The following is a 7713-nucleotide window of genomic DNA, read 5'->3' as shown; positions in this document are numbered from 1 at the left end:
CGCGCGCTGCCACCGTTGCTGTGTCCATCACGGAGACCCCAACCACGTCCTCCACTGAGGCCGGAGGGCAGAGCAGCCTGGGCTGTGCGAGCGACCGGCGGAGCTCAGGAGCTCCACGCGGGGCCCCATCTGCGCGCCCCCGAGGAGAGGAGCTCGTCCCTTCCCGACCTCGACCGCCGTGCTTTTCCCAGGCCACACTGTCGCGAGCGCCTGCTGTCACGCAACTCAACAGTAGCCAGTGCGACGTACGAGCTGTCAGTCATGGGGAAGAAAGGAACACCAGGACACAAGACTGAATTTCCAAAGAGATTTAATCGCTTACACACCAGGGGTTTTTTATCACACTACTCATCAGCATGCTCGTTGAGGTCAATACACTTATCAGTACCAATATACTTATCAATCGATGCTAATTAATACACTTATCAATAAACTTAACACCACTACTTAACGTGACTTAACTACTTAACTTAGCTACTTAGCTTAACATAACTACTTAGCTTAACTGTCGCTCCCCCTCTTCATGGAGGAATGACACGGGACCCTGCGCTGTTCTTTTGTCTGCTTGGCCCTCCCCGGGTTTGCTGCTGGTTCTTCCCGGGTTGGCTACCGACCCTTCCACCTCCGTGGAAGGGTGGTTCCCCCTGCCACTTTCCCCACTTCCGCGGGGGAGCGGCACACCGCCAGCCGGCTCTCTCGGGGGCTGCACAGGTGTTCCTTCAGATAGATGTTCCCCTTAGATGTTCCTGGTGCATGTTGTCTCTCTCCTCCTTTATAGTCCTCTTCCACCAATCCCAACTCTGCTACCCACACGCCGAGTACGCTGCTCTCCTCCAATCAGGAGCAGGATCAGCTCCTGCAGGTCATCACTCGAGTTGGCGAGAGGCAGCTGCGTAGAAGTTGTTACTCCCTTCTCAGCACCATATTGTGGGAGAGCAGATGCATAGAATAAGTCCTAATTCCAGTAACAGTCTAGTCCGAGTTGCTCCCCACACTTAACTACTTAGCTTAATCACCTAACTTAACGTAATTACTTAACACCCTTATTAATATCACTAATATCACTATCAATAATGTCATTAATGTCACTTATCATAGCTTATAGCTAACTTAACACATTTGCTGAATCACTTAGCTTTAACATAACTACTTATCATCTACTTAACTTACTTACTATAATACGTAACTATCAGAGTAACACTATTTCCTTAATGACTAGAGGACTACTAGAATCAACACCATTAATATCCACATCAACAATGCTACTTGAACTTATTCATTAATCCGCAGATCACAGTATACAGCGTGAAAGTAATGTTGAGGGCTATCTAATTGTAATAGTATGTGTACATCAAGGTCTCCAGCATTATTTACAGGTACCTTGCATAGGGTCAAAGCATAGTTACATTATATTACACATGACTAACACTATTTGTAAAAGCTGCGTTTTCAAGGCTCATATCACAGTCACAAAAAAGAGTGTCAGTGTTCAAGGTCCAGAGCTCCATGTCTCGGCAGAGACGGATCTCGGATCAGTCACTTACAGGCAGGAAGTCGTGGGAAGGCTGTCCCTCTGGGCAGTAGGCTCAAAGTTCCCAGGCGGACGGCCAGGCGAGAAGTTGGAGAGGTCCCTGCTGAGAGGCCTGGTCCGGCTTTGTGGTCAGGTCTGGCAGCAGGCAGATAAGGACTCCAGGCAAGGCGGTGAGGCGGCATCTCGGCTGGAGTTTTGATCCTGTAGTCGCCTTGTGTCGCTTAGCAAGGGGGCCAGCGAGCTGGCTCTCGGCTCCAAGTGTGAGGAGATCCAGAGGTTTGCACGCACTGGGCCCGCACACTGGGCCCGCACACACACACACACACTCACACAGACAGTGGGGTTACAGCTCAGGGACAGCTCTGCAGGTCGGCTTGTGCCGCCATCTGCTCTATGCAGAGTAGCGGGCTGCCTCTTCAGCTCCGGATGTGTGGAGATCCAGAGGTTCACACACACCAGGCCATGATCCCCGAGAGGATGGAGAGTGGTTCAAGGGCTCCCTTTTTATCCTCATTTCCGGCAGTCCTCCAGCGTGCCATCCTCCGACTTGTTGTCCAATCAGTGCTGGTTCCTCCTTGCTCGCAGTTGAACAGTCCAGTCCATACTGTCCCCGCCTTACTCCTGTTTGAACTGTCCAGTCAGCGTGGGTAGGAGGGTACTGTCCACAGCGCACTGTTACCTGACTGACCAGAGTGCCTGCTTGGTAGGATCAGGAGCATCTCCCTGCCAGCCGTTAGGCATTGCCTCAGCTCCTGACTTAGAACTCCACTTTACTTTTCTTTTGTGGCCAGCGGTAACTTTTCAGTGTTTTACTGTGGAGTTTCCACAGTTCATCTCCTTTTCAGGTAAGCGGCGGTCCATGACTCTTTTTGAGATTCCTGTGGGATTCCCCACACACACCCTGCGTCTTCCGGCCCTTCTCCACCTGCAGTCTCCCATTCCTGCGGCCCTGTCAGTGTTTTCTCAGCTACACCCTTCATCCTGTCATGTCCCAGCAGCCACCTCCCTCTCTGGACAGGCCCGTGACATGTAGCCCTCCCGGTACCGGTGATGCCCCAAAATCTCAGGGTGACCCTAAGTGACCATAGTGTCAGAGGGAATACAATCAACTGGACTTGGGTCCCACGCAGGTGCAATTATTATATCCCAGTGTCTTTTTTAAAAAAGATTTCTTTTATTTACTTGAAAGACTTACAGAGAGAGGTAGAGACAGAGAGAGAGGTCTTCCATCCGCTGGTTCACTCCCCAGATGGCCACAACAGCCAGAGCTGCGCCAATCCGAAGCCAGGAGCCAGGAGCCAGGAGCCTCCTCCAGGTCTCCCATGCAGCCTCCTTGGGCCATCTTCTACTGCTTTCCCAGGCCACAGCAGAGAGCTGGATCAGAAGAGGAGCAGCCAGGATTAGAACCGGCGCCCCTATGGGATGCCGGCGCTTCAGGCCAGGCATTAATCCGCTGTGCCACAGCACCGCCCTCCCCTTTAAAATAATTGTTTCTCCACTTTTTCCAGCTGCTCTCAGACTTGGTCCCTGTCTTGGTCTCCACCCCTCACTGCACGCGATTCATCTCTTTGGTCCTGCTCCCTGCACCTACCCCAGGGTCAAGGCCACCAACCCACTTATCCTTGTTCCAAACCCCCCTTCCCTCCTGCACGGCTGGCACATGACTGAAGACATGCCCCCAAGAACTCTCTAAGCGTTTGTTAACTAACTCGTGCTGGTCCAGGGTTTATTTCTGAAAACCGTTCTTACAGAGAGCTCGTTTCAAAATAAGCCAGTTACAGGAGCAGCAACGCTGTAGGATTCCTTTCCCAGGAAGACCTAAGCTAGTCGAAATCGCAGGCAGTAGAGCGAGGCCGCCGGGGGAAGGGGGATTAGTAGCTTACTGGAGTCTCGAGTTTCAGTTTTGCAAGGTGAGAAAGTTCTAGAGACTGGTTGCCTAGCAACACGACGATACTAACACTACTGACCCGGACGCTTAAAAGTGGTTAGGATGGCAAATTTAACGTGACGTGCTTTTCACCACAATGAAAGTGAGGCAATAAGTCATCTCGGGCCCTAGGTTCAGCTGCTTTGGCCTTCATCCACAATCAATGTCTTGTAGGTTTCACGGTTCTCCTGTTTGCTCTGCCTTCCCTGGGTTCCAAACGGTGGAACCAAAAATATCCCGTCTCTGGGCTTCCGTGCCACCAAGATTAGCTGACACTTTGGGGATTCTTGGCGGCTTTGGATTCTGGAGGTCAGAGCCAGCATCCTTTGGGAATCTAAACCACCGTGTGTGCAGTCATCAATTATTTTTTCATGGATGTTTTCATTTTACTAATCAAGAGGGTAGGACATTGAACTTTTCTCATCTACCAACCTCTGTCTCTATAGAACTCTAATCCTGAAATCATTTTTCAAGGATTCATTTATTAGTTTAAAAGTCAGGGTTATAGAGAGAGAATGGGTAGAGAAACAGAGGGGACTTGATCTCCCATCCGCTGAGTCACTCCCCAAATGCCCGCCATGGCTGGTACAGAGCCAGGCTGAAGCCAGAAGCCTGGATCTCCGGCCAGGTCTCTCCCATGTGGGTGGAAGGGGCCCAAGCACTCAGGCCATCTTCTGGTGCCTTCCCAGGCACATTAGCAGGCAGCTGGAAAGGAACAAGACTCAAACAAGTACTCATATAGGACGCCGGTGTCGCAGGCATCGGCTTAGCCTGGTGCACCACAACACTGGCCCCAAATCTTGGAATCATGAAGAGTTTCTTGTGAGCATAGTCGCACAGCCTCCTGAGCCAGAGATGTTTTCCAAATCCTCCACCAGCATCCCCGGCCCCCGGCCTCCCTGGAAACAACAGATGCACAAGTGCTGGCCTCACGTGCAACACACACGGAGAACGCTGACTGATAGCAAACTCCAGGTTCCTCACTGATCGGCAAATCTTTCCCACTTACCTGATCATTGGGTCTGTTAGGAAGAGAGCCTGGGGAATGCCCACTTGGCAGGGGAGTGGGAAAGATGGGTCAGGACCCTTCATCTCATTCTGAAGATTCTTCTAGAATCGCGATGCCTAGGTCAAGAATGCACTTCAAGCAAGCGGGGGTCCCGGACAAAGGGAAGAGGCACAGGTGCAGCCAGGAGGTGCAGACTTGTGCCTCACCCAAGCCCGACGCGCCAGCGGGGTCGCGAAGCAGCCAACAGAGTCCTCGGCTCTCTCGGGACCACTGTGCGTCAGAACCCAGAGAGCTCCTAAGGGCGCGGCTCCCAGGACCCAGCAATCAAAACCCCTGGGAGCTGCAGCCCAGGTGTGTCCTTGTGTTCCGACCCGGGTTCTCTGGGCGGCTTGAGAGCCACTGCACTGGAGCCGTGGCCTGCAGCGCTGTGACGCTGGTGATGACCCGCTGAGACGACACCCGGCTTGCCCCGCACACTCCGGCTTGCACCGCGGCTCTCTAGGAATGCCTCGCAGGTGTCCTCGTCCTCTGCCCCTGGAGAGCGGTTCTGGCTCCCCCCAGCAGCCCGCATCACCTGGGAACTGGACAGGGAGGCAGCATCTTGACCCCACCTGCACCTGCTGAAGGAAAATCTCCACGTCCCCAGGTGCTCAGCTCATTCTCGGTACCCTAAAGGCTGAGCAGCACCCCGTGTGTGTTTCCGTCATTTTCCTGCATTCGAGGTTCTGGAAAAATAAAGGACTCCTGGGAACATGGATGTCTGACTAGCTCAGCCCTCCCTCCGAAGGCCCCTGCAGCTGCATTTCCTGTTGTGAGCTGACCTAACAGCAAAGCCCAGGAAGGCTGTTTTCCCCAGAGCTAAACGCCTGTCCCGGGCTGGCTGATCCAGAGGCCTCTGAGCGGGTTCTCTAAACCCCACCCTAAAACTGTCCCTAAGGCCAAGAACTGTTAGCGGAGCGGAATGCTGAAGGCACCACCCGGCCTCCATTAAACTTTTATTTCCTTTCACATCCTCAGAGAGTCCAGGAAATAATTTATTTTCAATTTTTTTAAAGTTTCCAATTAAAAAATCTTGGAAAGTAGTTGACCTATATTTACTGTAACCATATTTTCCAAATAAAATCCCAGACACATGATCTGATAAATATGTGTGTACTTACCACGCTATTTAAAAACGAAGTGCATTGTCTTGTTCCTGCTTTAAAAAGTAATCTGTGTTCATTTTAGAGACTTAGCAAAGGTCAAAGGGGAAACTAAAAATACGTGCAGTCCAATCACTCAGAAAGACATCACTATTAATACTTTGACCCATATTTCTTTTCAGTTTTTATCTATAACAGATGATAATGTCTTGGCAAGGGGAATACCATCTTGCATATGTAATTTCACATCATTTTTTTTTTAGATTTATCTATTTACTTGAAATGCAAAGTTACAGAGAGAGAGGAAGAGAGAGAGAGAGATCTTCCATCTGCTGATTCACTCCCCAAATGGCCACAATGACCAGGGCTGGGCTGGGCCAAAAGCAGGAGCCAGGATCTTCAGCTGGGTCTCCCACACGGGTGCAGGGCCCCAGCACTTGGGTCATCTTCCGCTGCTTTCCCAGGCCACAGCAGGGAGCTGGATCAGAAGTGGAGCAGCCGGGACTTGAACTGTCACGGTACCAGCTTAACCCCCTGTACTGCAACCCTGACCCCCTGAATTTTTTGATTAAAGGTAAGCCACGGGATTTTCCCACATCATTGAATAGTCTTTATAAACATTATTTATTTTATTTATTTAAAAGATTTTATTTAATTATTTTTTGACAAGAAGAGTTATAGACAGAGAGAGGGAAAGACAGAGAGAAAGGTCTTCCATCTGCTGGTTCACTCCCCAAATTGCCACCACAGCCAGAGCTAGGCTCATCTGAAGCCAGGAGCCAGGAGCTTCTTCCAGGTCTCTCACATGCATGCAGGGGCCCAAGGACTTGGACCATCTTCCACAGCCTTCCCAGGCCATCAGCAGGGAGCTGGATGGGAAGTGGAGCAGCTGGGACTCGGACCAGCATTCATACAGGATGCCGGCGCCGCAGGCAGAGGCCTAACCTACTACTCCACAGTGCTGGCCTCTGTTATTTATTTTTAATGACTGCATAATATCCCACCTCTGCATATACCATAATTATTTCTACCCATTACAAGTGTCTTGGATCATTTAAGTTGCCATCAATTTTTTGTAATTATTAAAAGTACTGTGATGAACATTCTTGTATAAAATTTCCAAATTTTATTTATTTGAGAGATCAAGAGGCAGAGACAGAGATAAAGAAAGAGCCCCCACCTGCTGGTTCACTCCCCGAAAGCCTGCAGCAGTCGGAATGTGGCTGAGATGGACTCCGGGAGCCTGGAATACGATCCAGCTCTCCCATTCGGACAGCAGGAACGCAGTGGCTTGAGCCATCCTCACTACTCCCTGATGTTGCGGTGGATTCGTTCTGACAGGAGGAGCGTGGTGGGGGCAAGAGGCACGGAGTCACCACACAGACCCCGGGAGTCGGGAGTCGGGTGAAAGCAGGCCTGAGGCAAGCAGCCCGCAGACTCGTTTATTTCAGTTGCTACAGCAGCTTATATAGCCAAGGCAGCCAATCCGGTCAAGGGGCGGTTTATGCCCTGTGGTGGAATGAGAAGGCCATGCCAAGATGGCTGCTAGCAACAGAAACTGCCTGGCAACAGGCTGTGATTGGTTGGCTTCAGAAACCACATGACAACGGAGCCTGACTGGCAACAGGCTGTGATTGGATGGCTTCAGAAACTGCATGGCAACAGGGTGTGATTGGTTAGGTTATAGACCGCCCCTTGACCGGATTGGCTGTCTTGGCTATATAAGCAGCTGTAGCAACTGAAATAAACAAGTCTGCCGGCTGCTCGCCTCAGGCCCGCTTTCACCCGACTCCCGGGGTCTGTGTGGTGACTCTGCACCTCTTGCCCCCACCATGCTCCTCCTCTCAGAACGAATCCACAGCAGCACTAACCAATCACTGCCTGTTGCCAGGCAGGCTCTGTTGCCAGGTGGTTCTGAAGCATTCCTGAGTAACTGACGCTCGCTTGCCAGTGGCCATCTTGGCATGGCCTTCTCATTCCACCACATCCCAGGGTGTGAGTTGGCAGGAAACTGGGGCCAGGAGCCAGAGGTGAGAATCAATTCCAGGCACTCGGGTAAGGGTCACAGGCATCCAAACCGCACCTTAACTGCTAGGCCAATGAC

The 7713-nt window shown here is 51.3% G+C and overlaps 1 long non-coding RNA gene across 1 annotated transcript; it reads right to left on the bottom strand.

Moving 5' to 3' along the window:
• Positions 1 to 293: 293 nt before the first annotated feature.
• Positions 294 to 5303, bottom strand: LOC138849556 (uncharacterized). The gene is made up of 2 exons (XR_016233578.1): positions 4468 to 5303; positions 294 to 2905 (listed from the first exon to the last, which is right to left on the bottom strand). It is a non-coding gene; the product is annotated as an uncharacterized LOC138849556 (long non-coding RNA).
• Between the last annotated feature and the right edge of the window lie 2410 nt (positions 5304 to 7713).

This window comes from Oryctolagus cuniculus, chromosome 5 (genome assembly GCF_051225735.1).
Source record: "Oryctolagus cuniculus isolate XC-2025 breed Fujian yellow rabbit chromosome 5, ASM5122573v1, whole genome shotgun sequence".
Taxonomy (NCBI): domain Eukaryota; kingdom Metazoa; phylum Chordata; class Mammalia; order Lagomorpha; family Leporidae; genus Oryctolagus; species Oryctolagus cuniculus.
This window is presented reverse-complemented; position numbering and strand designations above follow the sequence as displayed.